Source organism: Colius striatus, chromosome 25 (genome assembly GCF_028858725.1).
Source record: "Colius striatus isolate bColStr4 chromosome 25, bColStr4.1.hap1, whole genome shotgun sequence".
NCBI lineage: Eukaryota > Metazoa > Chordata > Aves > Coliiformes > Coliidae > Colius > Colius striatus.
Window position 1 is genome coordinate 4,752,934 of NC_084783.1, and position 16,019 is coordinate 4,768,952.

The window sequence follows — 16,019 nt, forward strand, 5'->3', positions numbered from 1 at the left end:
TGTGTGTGTGTGTGTGTGTGTATATATATACACCTCCAAATGCTACTTAAATCACAGACAGCAACACAAATTTTCCTTGCAAAGTGAAGTGGAATGCTGTTCTGTTCCTGGAGAAGGGTGGTGAGAAAGGTTCTGCTTGCAGTGATCACAGGTACAGGCTAAATCCTTTGGGGCCATAGTTTGTCCCCAGTGCTGCAGGTGGCAGTCATTGTCTGCACTGCAAGCCTGAGGCAAAAGGCCAGTCCTGACAACTGAATGTGCAAAACAATAAAGCTCTTGGGGGTGTGCACTCATTGTTTCAGAAGAATTGTAGGCATTGATTTGAGGGTTATGCCATTCTTCTCTTTTAAGTTGGCCACTTGTAATCATTTTTTGTATAAATGCAAGAACAAGTGTTAGGTGAAGCAGCCTGGCCCTCCAGGAAAGGGTTTTAAACTATTTTGAACTGATCCCTTTCCATCTTGATCTTCTTGAATATTCTTTCTAAGTAATTCTGGTTTGGCTCTTTGCAGAACTGGTTTAGGATCCTCCACCTTGAAACAACCACAGAATTAGATGCTGCTGTATTTATCACTGTACCAACAACAACAAAGAACCACAGAATCACTGGAGCAGGAGCTAAACAGATGTGACACCAGTTATTTTGTATTTTCCTCTTGTTTTCTGAAAACATCACATGCTCTGAATCAGTTGGAATCCTAAACAACTTAAGGGCTCTTTTCAGAACCTAGAGTTATCAATGTTCTCCCTTCTGTAACTTGTATTAATGTCCATTCAGTTTTGTTCTCTCTGAACTTGGGCACTGTGTGTTACCTAAGCATTCATATTTTAGGCCAGAGTTCTTATTGAGTAATTGTTAACTTTCTTGTCTCCTAAGGTGGTGGGTTGAGGGGCTTTTTTTCCTCTTCCAAAAACTGAAAGCAATTGTGAAATGAGGCAGCTGAGTGCCTGGGTGGGAAGGGAGAAGCACTGAAATGCATTTACCTCCTGCAAAACTCTAATGGTCTGAAAAGCAGTTGGCAAAGATCATGTTAAGCTAAGTTTGCACTGCCTGCATTCTTTTCTTTCTTGGGGAGCTCTGACCACATGCTCTCCAGTTGCACTGGTGTTGCCTGACTGTTTGCCCACCACCAGCTCGAGAGGACTGAGATAAAGCCTTTTTTACTGTAATTCTTCTGCTCTCTGCCATAGGGTCAGCAGGAATCAACAGGAAGGAGCATCTCTCTTGCCTCTGGCACACTATAGCTGAAGCCTCACTTGTCTCTTCACCATTACTCCCAAATCTACAGTTCCTTGTTCACACTAGCTTCAAATGGAGCTGAATCCTTGCTCATCAGCAGCAAGTAAGCAGCTCATGGCCCCAGCAGATATTTCTGCATGTTAGGCTAATGAGAACTTCTGGGATTACTGCAGCCTTCCCTGCCTTGGAGCAGACATCCCTCTGTCAGAGATCTGGAAACTCATACTGAATGTGATAAACAAAACTACTGGCTGGACTGTGATTTTCAGGACATGAGAAGAGCTCCACAGCAACAGAAGATGGAACAGCTCTGAAAGGCACCACTGACCCACACTGATTAAGAGCATTTCCAGTGCTTACATTCCTGTTCAACTCTCAGGAATGATTTTCAGTTGTTTCTTCCAGTGCATTTGTGTGTGGTCTGTAAAGCAAGCATGGGGATGGAGGATAAGTTTTGCAGAATAGTCTCAAAATGATGAGTTTCTTTTAAAGTATTCCTGTGATAATGTGTATGCAAGAGCTCTCAAGTTTCCTGCTATTTCAAGATCTTAAATGTCCTATGGTAGGGGAGCAAATGTCAGCTGCCTCTCAAGATGGAACTTTTGTTTTTACAGATAATGTGTACTTGGAGATGGCCTGTAGGATATCAAAACTTAATTCCTTGGTTTAATATCTATTCTATGTGGGGATGGGAAGTTAAACGTGATTGAACAATAGAGTTTTCAGGACTACTACCCGTGATTATATTCTCTGTGTGGCACTTTTCAGCTGTGAGGTTTTGGTGTGTATTTCTTCAGAACTTTTTAGACAGTATTTCAGGAAGTTAAATGGTATCGAGCAACTCTAGGAGTGCATCACTGATCCTCTGCTAAACCAGGATGAAGCTTATTAGTTGGAGTGTAAAGTGATGTCAGTACACTTCCACAACTTCAGTGTATCGTGGGCAGAGCATAGGCAGTGTCTGTACAGGCCAAAGTACCCAAAGATGTCGAGAGCCTTGAACTCTTTGTTTTGAGAAACTTGTCTTGACATAACTGAATAAGATCCAATTGCTCACCTTAATATGGTTTGTATGGTAAAAGGACACCTCTACCCCTTCCTACCTCTACCTCTCCTTTTCCTAGTTATAAAAGTGTCCAGTTGAATTTTCAATCACTCTCAGGTATGGAGACGTCACAACCTTTCTAGATCCCTTACTTCTGTATAAAACACCAGACTATGCACAAACCTCTGTTGCATCAGTCATATGTAGAGGCTGAAAAGAAAACTGGAAAGTAATTCCTTACTGACAGCTGTCTCATTAAGCACAGTGCTCTGTTCTAAGTGAGCATCTGACCAGATGAATGATTTCTTAGGACTTTTGAAGTCATTTTGTAAGGAATTAAAATGTTACATTACTGTGAAAGATCAGCCTCTCCCGTTCTGTAGGTGATTAATAAGTATTTTTGACACAACTAGGTAATAATTCCATCCTTGATATCATTATCATGTGATATGCTACTCAGAATACATTCTTAATTTCAGTGGGCTCTTTAATGATCCTTGTAATTTTGTTCTACAGGTGCTTGTATTCCCAGGAGGCAGGATCAGTCTTGTTTCTACCGCTTTGTCTCTGGACTGATGTCATTTCTGTTAAAGACATCATCATTGCTGGTAAGCTTGCAGTAGGATGGCCAGGCTGGTGGGACACTTCTTTCAGTTATCAGTTTCTATATCAGATATCTATGACTAACAGAAAGGAGGCTGTCACAGAAACAGAAAGGGAGAACAAACCTAAGAGTTAAAGCAATGGGTGTAGGGTTTTGGTGGGTTTTTTTACCATGAATATAATGCTGTAAAAATTAACTAAGACCTTAATCTTGGCTGGTGGTACGTAGTGACTGACATGAGTGTACTTCTATTGGGAAGGGGGACGAGTGATTCTGGCTTCCCTAAAGCTGAGGACTTGTCTGTTGTTTATTTTTCACCTTCTGCTGAAATCTAGTGTTTACAGAACTTGATGCAAACATGAATAACTGCTAGTCTTGTTTTTATTGCAGCATCTTTTCTTACATGCACCATTTACAAGTGTATTCTCACAGTCTTTAATTATTACCTCCTGTGCCTTTAGGTCTGGTTATTTGTGTGAGAAGTTAGTGATAACACTCATGCAGAGGCAGTTAACAAAGGCTCATTATTAATATCCTCATCCTACCACTTGATTCTTATGAGTACTCATATTGATTGGAATTTGCAGTTGAGGGGGACAAAAGTGAAAGGAGGCTGAGGGTAACAGCACTCAAGAATTGGTGTCATTTACAGCTTAGTGTTAACTGGGTTTTGTTTGCCAAATACCTGGCTGGTGGTTTTAACTTTGCAGGGTGGATGAGACACAGTGGGGGAATTCTTGTTTCTGCAGAATAAGGATGAGAATGTACAAGTGGTCAGGTTGTCAGTTAGACCTTGTCAGAACCAATACAGAGGCATTCACACCTTTTTCAATGAACTGCAGTCCCTCCCTCACCTTTCTGCCACACCAGTAGAGCCACAGCAACCCCCTGCATGCTTTCCACCTGGACAAGTGCCTGACATTCCTGACATTTCCTGAGGACCAGAATCACCTTTTTTGTTGTTAATGAAATAAAAATGTGAAGTATGTGCTGTGCACACGGGTGGGTGAATGTGGCTCACAGATTTGACTGATGAATAGTTTTTATACATAAGCAGTTCTTACAGAACTTCCTTTAAACCCCTAACTATTACCAGATGTGGGTTGCAGGCGGCTGCTGGAATTCCAACACCTGTTGCATCACACTGAATAGGATTCATTTGGCAGGCACAGAAAATTCCATTTCAGTAACTAAATGGTTTGAAATGGTATCTCTGGTTCTAGCCTTATTTGCAGCATTGCACATACTTTCATAATTAGAATATGAGTTTGCAGTCTTTAGAGACTATCATTGCCTGGTATTTCTTGTACTCACTAAACATCAAATACAAACTCTTCAATTTGGAAGAAATTTCTCCTTTAAAAAAAGTTAACAATGAGTTAAAAGGCCATATGCCATGTCATGATAATTTCTAGCTGTGATTTCTTAGGTGTAGAAATACACTGGTCTGTGTTCAAAACTGTTACAGCATTGTGCTGAAGGTGCTGGAGCTTCATTTTAGAAGTGTGCTCTGCTGCAGTGATGAATTCGTTGCTGAATCGTGTCACTGCTCTATCCACAGAGCTTTATTCAGAGATACAACGTGGATGGCTACAGAATGGCTGTTTAGTGGCACCTTATGGGGTTTTTTGGTATGTACCCCTTAGATCTTGGGCAGGAGTCTATAAGGAGCTGTTTGTGGGTCTGCTCTATAGAGACATGCATTAGGTGTAGAGGTAACTGTTCTTTTGCAAGCATAGTGTTGTTTCATCCAGAACATACCTGATCTCTGCAGGACTACTATCAAAGGCCTTGTTTAGATTAGTGAGGTATTGCACACGAGTTGTAGGCTGCCACACCATGACAGCAGCAGAGGTGCTCCATTTTCATTTTACCTCCTTATTGTCTTCAATCAAAGGATTCCAACATGCTTTTAAGTATCACTCTGAGGGAGGAGGCTGACATCAGTATTGCTACTTTGCAGGCAGGAAAATACTGAGATATACGGGTTTTGTGGTTCTATATGAGAATATGACGAAGCTGAAAAAGAATCTGGACACACCACATTTTGCTTTCTCTTTGCTATTTTGATTTTAAAAACCCCCAACATTCCCACTTCAATGTGCTCTTCTAAGTTGCTTCTCAGAGCTTAGCTGGTTTGGTTGGGAAATGATCTTTCTGCTTCCAGAGTCTGAATGAGTTTGAATAAGCTGAAGGAGAATCCAGCAGTAAGGAAGAATCCACGCTCTTAAATGTAGATGAGTCAGGCTATTTCCATTTCTAGTTGAGTTTCAAAGGCCCAGATGCATTATAAACCAGAGTTATTTTATTAAGAATATTGTAAACAGAAGTGCAACCCAGGCTTAACAGAGCTGGCAAAAGCAAATGTTGGATCTCAGCTGTGCCATCGTTGCATTTAGTACAGAGAAAAAGAAAACTAATGTTCCAGTGAAACATTTGTGGAAAAATACAGCTCTCAAAAAGACAGAATGGTGGCCATTGTGCTTAATTCTACATAAAAACAGCCTAATGTCAACTGACCTGACATCATCCCAGAGAATAGCACCGCAGGGTTTGTGGAGAGCATTCCTGTCCAACTAATAAGCATAATCTAACAAAATACATCCCAGAATCACAGAATGGTGATTTACTTTACACATGGAGAGAAAAGATGTGTTGGGAGGGCCTCTGGTTGACTTTGTGCTTTTCTTTCATGTGCCCTCGATTTGGGGCAGATGAAAGAGTCTCCTGGTCGGTGCTGTAGAGTTGTTTTGTAAAGATACATGAGCAGTGAAGTGAGCAAGAGAGGAGCAGTTTTGCTTAAATAGCACAACAGTGAGCAAAATTCATTCAGCTTACGTCATATTAAAGGCTGGAAACTGCTCCAAGTCATTCTGCAGCTCCTCCCACAGATGAGCTTTAGTGAGAAAAATCCCATTGAAAAGAAATCCAAATGGCCTTTCCCAAGGTGGTGAACAGTCTGTAAAAACTTCTTGTTCAGTAGTGAGAGCAGAAATCTGCTGTTATCATTCTATTGAATAAAACTCCTTTAGTTCTCCACCCTGGTCTTGACAATTAGGACAAGTCTGGAAACAAGATCTGTAGAGAAAAATTAGTCAAGGGTTGTTGCTGTGATGAGTGGTTTATGTAGGTGATTTCTTTACAACCTTCCAAACTTGTGTGGCTGTGGCTTTTAAGTGTTGTGTCCAATCCTAAGAGCTGGGATGAGCCTTGCAAAACACATCATCCTTTTGATTTGAGAATGTCACCTGGTATAAAGAATTTTCAGGTGAGGCAGACTTTTTAAAGCCATAGCCTAGTTTCTTTGGGGATTTTTTCCTTCATTTGATAAAACCTGTTCCCTTTTGTTATGCCTCAGCACAGTAATGATATGATGCTACTGCTTTAAGGTAGACTGAAGTAGGGAAATGCAGTCACATCTAGCAGTGACAGCCATTAGTGAAGATAACCTGAACTTATCAAAAAGCTATGGAGTCAGTGATTTATCTAAAGAGAAGTCATACTAAAATCAGTATAAGTTTCAAACAAGATAAAACCTGAGGCACTGTTTTGTTGCTCTCCTGGCTGTGGACCAATCAGCCTCTGAAGTCCATTTGCTGAAGCAGTCAGGGAAACTTCCTCACTCCTCTGGGTGAGACTGACTTGCAGCAAATGTTTGCTGGTACTGATCCTGATAAAATGGCTGGTGACTGAAATAATTTTAAGAGAGTGAAAAGTAATTGACACATTTGGCAGCTTTAACAACTTGATTTGCTGTTTTTCCTGTTGGAAGCCAGAGGAAAGGGCCTTTGGTGAACAATCGAGCTGCCTTTTGGATACAAATCTGTGTTTTTGCTGAACGAAATGCTGCTCAGTGATTGGTAGAAGAAATGAAACTGAGATTCAAACACTGGAGCTGACAGAGAAAGAAAAGAATAGCATTCAATATTTTTTTCCAGTTTTCCTGGTAGTTTACATTAAGCCAGGTGTGGAGGATTGGAGGAAAGAATCCGTTCAAACTACCTACATTAAGGGTTTTCAGTTATTGCTGGGGCAAGGGCAGCTCTGCTGAAGCACACACCTGGGATCCTGGCTTGCCCATGTTGTCTCTGGCAAGGGATGGAGAAATCATTCCTTGATGTGGCATTTAATCCCTCTCCGTGAGACACGGCATTGATTCTGTCACCTTGCATCCTTGCTTTTGCTTTGGGTGTGCTTTTCCTCCATTTGTGTCAACTCGACTCACCTTCTTCAGCCTGATGCAGTCGAGAGCTCCCCCTCCTGTCTCAAACCCCGGTAACCACGGGTCAGGCCCGAGGGATGGAGATGGACAGAGAGGGCCTAGGAATAGAGGAGGATGGAGTCGCATCAGCCCTGGCACTGGATTTTCAGTTGGAAAGCAGCTCTTTGGTGGGGCTCAGTGGAGTGCAAAAGCTCGCTCGATGGGAGCAGCGCGCAGGGGCTGCTCTGGCCTGGTGCGGCTTGACGGCAGCTTTAAGGCACCTCAGCTCTCGCAGCTGCGGAGTCTGCGTGTGGCACCGTCGAGGAGGAAGGCAGAGCGCTCGGGCAGATGGTCTCCCGGTGCTGCTGAGCGCGGCAGTTGAGGAGCAGATGCCGGCCGGGCTCGGCTGTCGGGGCTGCGGCGAGGAGCGGCGGCTGCAGCCGGGAGCCCGCGGGGGCCGGGCGCGCAGCGCACCTGGGAGCGGGCAGCGCCAAGCCGAGCCCCGGCGCCGGGAGGCGGAGGTGCGGGGCCCGGCCCCCTCCCCCGGTGCACGCCGTCAGGAGCAGGCGGGGAGCCGCAGACAAAGAGCCGGGGCCGCAGCCGAGCGGGCACCGGGGCCAGGAGGGGGCGGCCCGGGGGCGGGGACGCGGCGGGGGCGGGGGCCGGAGGCACCGGGGAGCCGAGCCCGGGAGCGGGGCGGCGGGGGAGGCTCGGGCTGCGCTCGCCGCGAACAAAAGGCTCCTCCTGGCCTCGGAGAGTGCCGTGGCCTGGGGCCCCGCAGCACCATGCCCCGCCAAGAGCCCGGCTGCGTCTGGGGGGTCCTCCTGACCCTCTGCAGCCTGAGCGCAGCCCAGCCCCGGGAGAGGCAGTAAGTACCCAGAGAAGGTCGCGCAGCCTGCGGCGGGCTCCCTGGAAGGGGTGATGGGGAAGGAGAGGAAGGGATGAGCCTCCCTCCTCTCTGCGAGGGGCTCCGGGAGTGGTTGCCCCAGCTACTTAACAAAGCCTGCGAAAAGTCACGTCGAGGAGCTGAGGTCGGGGAGGCGAGCGGCGGCTGCTCCTGAGCCCAGCAGCACGTTTGTGCTCGCCGGTGCAAAAGTGCACAGCACAGAGAAAGGAGAGGGGGGAAGAAAAGAAAGTCTCCGGAGAAATACCTGCCTCTAGCTGCTCCAGCAAGCGGCTGCAAAGCTTTCTTCTGCAAACAATTCTTTAAGGAATCCGGGGTGTTGCGCAGGGGCTGCTGTTGGGTTTGGGATGGTTGAAGGTAATGATGGTTGCTCCGTAAGAGCACGTGAAGGATTCTTGTGTGGAAAGTCACATTTCCCTGCGGGGAAAGCTTTCTGGCTTTTAGGAATTGAGTCCTCAGCTCCTTCTGGAGTGTTTAGGTTAACGTTGATCAAGGTTTGCTGCTTTCTTTCCTTTATCTATGGCTTATTCTAGCCCATCAACACCATGAATAGCTGCATTAATGAAGAGCCACCCACAGCCTATTTTCATTTGCTTAGTAGTAAATATCTCTTTCTACCAAGTTTTGGTGTGATCTGGCAGAGCTGTTAGTGAAATGTGCTTCAAGGATCTGTCCAGTCACTGTCAAGTTAACTGTTAAATTGCCAAGTTAAATATTTAATGTCCAAACGCTCCTCATGAAGTGATTTCAGTATCTGTGCCGATGGGTTGATGCTTCAGAAAGAGCCACAGCAGTTTAGAACAATGTGAATACATGTGCTTCACATATGGCACTGCAGTGCTGTGCTTCTCTGACAGTTTTAATCTAATCATTTCATCCTGGATGCAGATGGTACTCCCTCTGCAGCTTCTTTCTTACCAAGAATTTACAGACAAAGTAGTAACTTTTAGTTGTTATTTGTTATTGTTCTGATGAATTTTCAAACCTGGCAACCACAAGGTTTTGAATCTGTAAATACCCAGTGCAATTAAACTCAAATGCCACAGAGATCTGAACTTCCTTTGGGGGTAATGAGATCTCCATGGCAATGAGGCCTGCTGAGTGAGAAACAGGGGGCTGGAATTTGATAAAAGGTGATTTAAGGGCTGTAAATCATCATCATCTTCATCCCAGAGTGACAATGAATCATGAACTAAACCAAACTGTCTCATGGAGCTGTAAAAAGGCATGGGCTGAGAAATAGGGCTTCAAGAGTCATATGAGGAATTGCCTCATGTAAAAAATCCTTTGGGGCTGAAGAAAAAGCAGAAAGGTGTGTCATGAAGAGAATATAAATGTGTTGCTTACAGCCCAGTGCATCAAAGAGCTCAGAGTCTGTAATCCTTCGAGTTGACAAGTCCATGGCATGGTGCCATTCAGGAATGGTATAGATTCCATTCAGCAGCACAAGGACTGTAGTGCAGATGGGAGGTCGTCTGGGGTGGCTTTAAAACTCTGTATGTGCCAGCTAAAATAAGTCCTTTTTGCCCACTTTTAAACTTGGAAGATAGAATTGTTTGAACAAAAACATGTTAGAATTTGAGCCCAGTCTTGTAGTTGTAGTTTCTGAGCTCCTTCTGTAGAAATTGGAAGTTTAGATGTGGTAGGTTGATGTGAGTCTGACATCCAGAAAGTGCTGAATATCATCACTGAGAGTCTCCTCTTCTTTGTGACAAGTTAACTCTGTAAGGGGAGTGATGAAAAGTAACTGAGATAAAAATGTTAGAAGTATCTGAGTCCTTTCCAAATGAGACATTATCTACAAAACTCTATTGGAGGCTCAGGTATCTCTTTATTCTTTCCCGAACTTCAGCTTTTTTATGGTTAGTTACAGGTTTAGTGTGTTTCTACAGAGTGTATAAATGAATGTATTTATAACGTGTGCAGTAAAGGTCACTATTACTGCCTTTAAATACTGAGGGTTGTTTATGTTATGCATAGAGTGACATACAAATAAGAATCACACTCTTGTTGCTGTTCTTGACTGTCTGCTTCCAATTTTGCTTCTCAGGGGCTATTTGATTGCAGCACCTTCTGTTTTCCGCTCTGGTGTTGAGGAAGCGATAAGTGTAACCATCTTTAACTCTGTCAAGGAGACAACAGTTCAGATTCAGTTAGTGGTGAAAGGAGAAACTGTGTCACGAAGCCATGGAACAGTTCTGGGTAAGTTCCTACAATTCTGAGCTTGAGAACTAGTTTCTAAGTTGAGATGCAGTGAGAGCACATCAGAGTCTCGTGGAGAGTTGCTTTAGATGATAATGGAACTGGAACCAAATGAATTAATTCCTTATCTAGTAAAACTTCTCAGGTGGTTGTGCTACTGTGATTTTGAGATGTGTGTGATCTCAAACATCCAAGACTAATAATTTTGGAACCTCAAGACATGCAGAGACCCCAGATAACTGCTATTGAAATGTTTTACGGTGAATATCCTTTCTTTTGAAATCTGAATGAGTGACCCTGGGCAGCTGGGGAAGGGATAAAAAAATGACACCACCATCATCATCATCATTTCCTACCTTTGTTTTAAGCTGAGTGTGGGAAATGCAACCTCTCCATCTTCAGGCCTGAGTATTGCTGAAAGATGTGGTAATGTTTGAGGAATTGGATAAGTTGGATAATATTTTGTGGGGTTGTGTTTTAAAGGCAGATTCTTCTCTGTCCTGTAAGGACTGAGAGTGTTTGATTATGTCCAACTTACTACTGAATGTGTTTACATTATGGAAAATGAAACCCAGTAGCACTGTTCTTCCACTGCTCACACTGGTGTAAGCTGTAGTGTAGACAGGGCTCAGGCAATCAGGCTTTTTAACCATCATGTTTTAAGCCTTTTCTGTGTAAAAACTGGGAGTTACATAAAAGCCATTTCCTTTCTTGGAACAGATTGTATCTGGTTTCATCCTCCCCTTGTCTTTGAAACTGGCTGACACTTGTTGAGTAATTCAAAGGGGGTGATGCTTCCACATGTGGACAACCTGTGCTAGAGAGAAATCTTAGATATGGCTGTATCCAGCCATCAAAATAAATTCTGTGACTGTTTGTTTTGAGAATTATCCTACTCCAAAAAGAGAACATGTCCTTTTTACAGCAAAATACTTCAATGAGTACAGGATGCTCTGTGCTGGAACCTCAGCCTTGATGGTACTCTAACCATAAAGCACTTTGTAGTTTACCTTGTACAAAAGCTGTGAATAAATGTGGACATAGTTTAATTTAGAGAACTGTGCTGGGCCCAACTTGCTCACCCTGGAGATAGTTTTGCACAATGCAAGAAAATTACTTCAGGTGAAATCATACTGAAGGGGTGTTGCAGTCAGCAGCTCCGTGATGTGGGAGTTTCATTCAACTACAAATGTCTAAAAGGGTAGTACCTGAGCTTGGCAAGAATAACACACTCTCTCTCTCTCTTTTTAGATAAAGGAACAATTAAGCTGAAGGTGAGTATCAATTATTTTAAGATGGTTTTGGTGAAAACATGAGGGACTTGCTTTCAACCACAGCAGGTATTGCTCCCTGAGCAACTGCAGCACAAATGCCACATTCTGGTGTACACACCAAAGAGGAAGCAACCTTCACAAGAGTAAGAATGGAGACAGAAAAGAACAAAGCTTAATCCATCACAGCTCATCTGTCAGGTCCTTACACCATTAAAGAAAATGTGTACAAGAGGTTTATGACAAGGTATTATTTTGGGGGGGGGGGAGAATAAAGTTATTAAATAGTTAAATTATTAAAGAACACACGCACTATTCATGCACAAGTGATATTATTTCAGTCTGCTTAGCATATCCCAAGGAGTGGACAGCTGCCCCAGGATCTATCCTCTTCTCACTTTCCTTCTATTTCCATGCCATCCTTTCTTCCCTGTTAAAGTAGCACAAGCATTCATACATTCATACAGCCACAAAGCAAACTGAACTGGGAAAAATGTCCAAATGAAAGTTCCTTGTTTCCCCAGGTTAGTTTACACCCAGATCATTTCCCTGGCTGAATTCACCACTTGGCTACACAAACATTTATTCATCCTCCCACGTAAATCCTCCTACAAAGCTACAAAAGCAGCTTGAGGTAGAAACAGAATTTGATCAGTTCTTAAATCAGCTGTGACAGCTTAGAGAAGCCATAACTATGACAGAAGGAGCAGTCCATAGATGCAAGTAGGAAGACAGTTCTGACACTGAGATCCACACTTTGGTTTGTTTCATAGAATGGTAGGGGTTGGAAGGCACCTTTAGAGATCATCTAGTCATCACCTAGTTTCCCCCAGCTGACCACTTTTCATGAAAGGTACAAGTCAGGAACAGTATTTGCCCCCACACAGCTTCAAGGAAACAGCGTCTACAGATGACCAGTGCAAATACTGCTGTCAGCTCCTCCTAACCCTATACACTGTAGTGATTTTTCGAACTTGCATAATTTACCCAGACAAGAGACTGATAATCTCACTTGTGTAAGCCACATCCTTGCTGTAGGAAGCTTCAAACATGTTTTTTAGCTTCAATTTTAGGCAACAACGTAAATGCAGTCTTACTGCAGCTGCTTTTCAGTTCAGTTAACAAGATACCAAACCACTCAATTCACAAGCCATTACGCCTTTCACATCTACTTTTTCCTCACTGGGTTTCAGGAGCCTCATTCATGAGTCTCCAATAGTAACCCTTTCTCATTGCTTTTTCCTCCTTTCATCCTTGATGTAGGCCAGCAATCTAACTTCAACCTAACATCAACCTCACGGAAGTCAACTTCCTCTTCACCACCAAGTTAAAAGCCTCCAGACTTAGTAACATTCTATGCCTTTATGGGTGATTTTTGTCTCAGCTGCAATTTGGTGCACTCACATCACCAGGACTAGGTTTGCTTATATTGCTTTAGCTCACCAGTTTATTAGCTTATCAATGGATAGTCAAAGGAAAATGAAGTACCTCCTTTGTTTTAACAGTTTGTAAAGTTGCATACCCAGAATATCAGTTGCATTTTTTTTTTCAAGAACAAAATGCTCTAATTATACACCTACATGCCAGATATTAAAAAAAGATGCAGAGAAATGCCAATGAAGTTGCTTTTTGCTACTGAACAACTGCACAGGAACTTGCATAAGGCCACAGAGAGCAATCATTTAAAATTAAAATCAGTAGAGTTGGAAGTATTTAGCTGCCACTTCCACTGCAAGTAATGAATCACTTCACAGAAACATATGACATAGTTCTGCCTCATGAACAGCCTCAGAGTAGAAAGCTGTGCTTTAAGGGAACTCTGAATAGTTAGATTACAGACAATACTACTATGCAAGCTGGACCATTTTTACCGGCTACTCATCAAGAGGAAGGCTGAGCAAGCCACAGACAGCAAGTCAAACCACAGCACTTCTCTGGTCAAGCTGTATGATCCCTCTGACAATGATTGGGTTTTTTTTCCCTTGTTAAATTTCCTTCTTCATTCACCAAGGAGAGCTTATTGCAATAACTGTCATACAAAGGGTGGAACAGTGCGCTCAATGTCCTTCGTCCATTTCCTTTAACTATCAGTGACCAGTAGCCAGCAAGTCTGAAGTATCTTGAAGTAATTATGCAAGTGTAAGCATTCCTAATCTTTAGAAGCTCAAACACCTTAATGTACAGCAGAATCTACAGTAGACTGCTGCTCATGGGGAAGAATGAATCTGAAGCACAGAGGGAAAAAAAACAAACCCAAACCAGTGACCATTTTCTTCTCAAGTCTGTGAGCCGGTTCAAGGAAGACAGCCTTGTGCAGACTTCCTTTTTTCCCCCTCAGCAACTAGTTTCAGAAACACTGTCTTGTATGATAGAGGAAGTCCCCTCAGCGAGCATTTTTGCCAAAAGAGCACCCTATAAAATATGGCACCAACTTTTTGCCTGTATAGAAGAGCTGAACCTAGGTATTGACCTCTGACTTTACTCGTATACACTTCTTAACCTCACCTTGTGTCAGCTGCCAAGGTGTCTCTGGTACATTGCTCAAGACTCCTGTATTACACTTTCCAGAGAACACAGATGGCCTCTTCTCTATCAGTAAAAAACCCAGGCCAGTTACAGTAAGCAGCAATGGCAGTAGCTGGTATAATGTCTGCTCAGGTGAGTATAACTGAAAAACAAGAAAGAAAAAGACCCCTGAACCTTAAGAGGGCAGATTTCTGACAAAGTAACATGCAGACATCAACCTTAATGTATTTATGCTACATATAGACTTCTAGATTATGCAGTCATCATACAACTTGATGGAAGCTGAAGCAGGCACCCATCACTCTATAGCAACGATATGGAAGATTACAGTAGAAGTAACTTGCTGAAACATGATTTCAGCATAGAGTCACATCAGTAGTAAACAGTCAGTTGGCATAACACTGCCCTTTTTTTTAATCACATAGCAAATCCAGACAGTATTTCCTTGCTTTCAACAGCATCAAGATTTGAGACTGCTCTTGCAAACAATGACTTCAAACAGATAGGCTACTTTGAATTATTTAATACTGATTATGAGGCTTTCAATACTCATTATGAGGCTTTAAGAAGAAAAAAACTCTACATTCTCTAAGTCACTTAAGGAAAAGTATCACTCAATTACTGTTGATTCCTTTCAACCAATTCTGCTTTTGTTAGCCAGTTTATTTACCTGAAAATGCACTACATGAGTCCCAGAAAAAAATAACATGATACTTAAATTCTTCTGTCTGAGAATACCTAGTCATTACAGAGCTTTGAGGGAAACCTGCTGGTCTCCAACTACTTGTTATTTTACTATAAAGGACATAAAATATGATCATAATACTGCTCTAAGAGACAGATCTCTGACTTCATACTAAACAATATTCCAAGTGACAAATTAGAACATAAAAGCAAAAGAGCACATTGACCAGATCCTAAGTGGGTTACCTAATGAATTCTGGTAATAAGGACTGTATCGTCAAGCAACTGAGGATTAAATCCTAGTGAGGCTGGATTCCTGACCAAGTAAACATTTTCATGATGGTTCTCAAGGAAATAAAATAGTCACTAATAAAAAAATATATCACAGAGAGATTAACAAGGCAGCAAGCAATAAAAAGCCAGATAAACTCTATAGCTTGTTAGTAGAGGAGCAAGAAAACAAATGCTGAACAAATTTCAGCTCAGTTCATAGATCTGTAACACGGAATTTATCCAAGAAACAGCCCATACCACAGGGATGGCAGCTGTCGCAAATAGGTTCGAAAACCACAGCAAGTAATTATTTTAAAATGGCATTCTAATACAACACTACAAGCATGACAGTGAACCTTATTCCCAGAAAAACATCACATGAGTATTAGGTTAGGTGGCCACATTATCCTTGTACTCAAAAGGTATGTGACCAATCTAGAATATATCCAAAACTCACTGAAGTAGCTGAGTAAGAATGGCAACAATAACTACAAAATCTGATAGAAAATACTCCCCAACAGCAAAATACTCTAGAAGCTTTGTCTATTAGAAACACACAGAGGAGACTGCTATCAGTTTAAGTCCTTGCACGGAGGACTAGAGTTTAGCAACCATCAGCAGTCTGGAGGAACAAGCCACTGCTGGAATTCAAAGCTAAAAACATTCAAGCTAGTGTAAGACATAAACATCACCAGAAAGCTACCCTACACTGCGAAAAGTTAAATGGCACTGAAGATGAGACGTCATTGCTAAGGTCCTGTTTAGAAAATTAGCCAGTCCCCAATTACAGATGAACATCTTCATTAGAACAGTTAATTAGGTACCGTAACACTCTCTCGTTTACGTTGAGTGGTCTGAACAGATGATTAGAAGGATTCCTTCTAATTGTATTATCTCTAATTACTTAGCATTTTTTTAAGCAATTGAAATATCTATTTGATGCCATTTGACTCATCAAGGAAGCACAAGCCTGAATTCAGGTGCAGAGAAGGCTGGAAGCAAAAGGAGAAATACTGGAGTAGAAGGGAATAATGAAACCATACTGGTCAGCAGGTGAAACAGCAACCTC

At 42.6% G+C, this 16,019-nt stretch overlaps 1 long non-coding RNA gene across 1 annotated transcript; it reads left to right on the forward strand.

Moving 5' to 3' along the window:
• Positions 1 to 8,941: 8,941 nt before the first annotated feature.
• LOC133627801 (uncharacterized) lies at positions 8,942 to 11,701 on the forward strand. The gene is made up of 2 exons (XR_009820403.1): positions 8,942 to 10,196; positions 11,448 to 11,701. It is a non-coding gene; the product is annotated as an uncharacterized LOC133627801 (long non-coding RNA).
• The last annotated feature ends 4,318 nt before the right edge of the window (positions 11,702 to 16,019 follow it).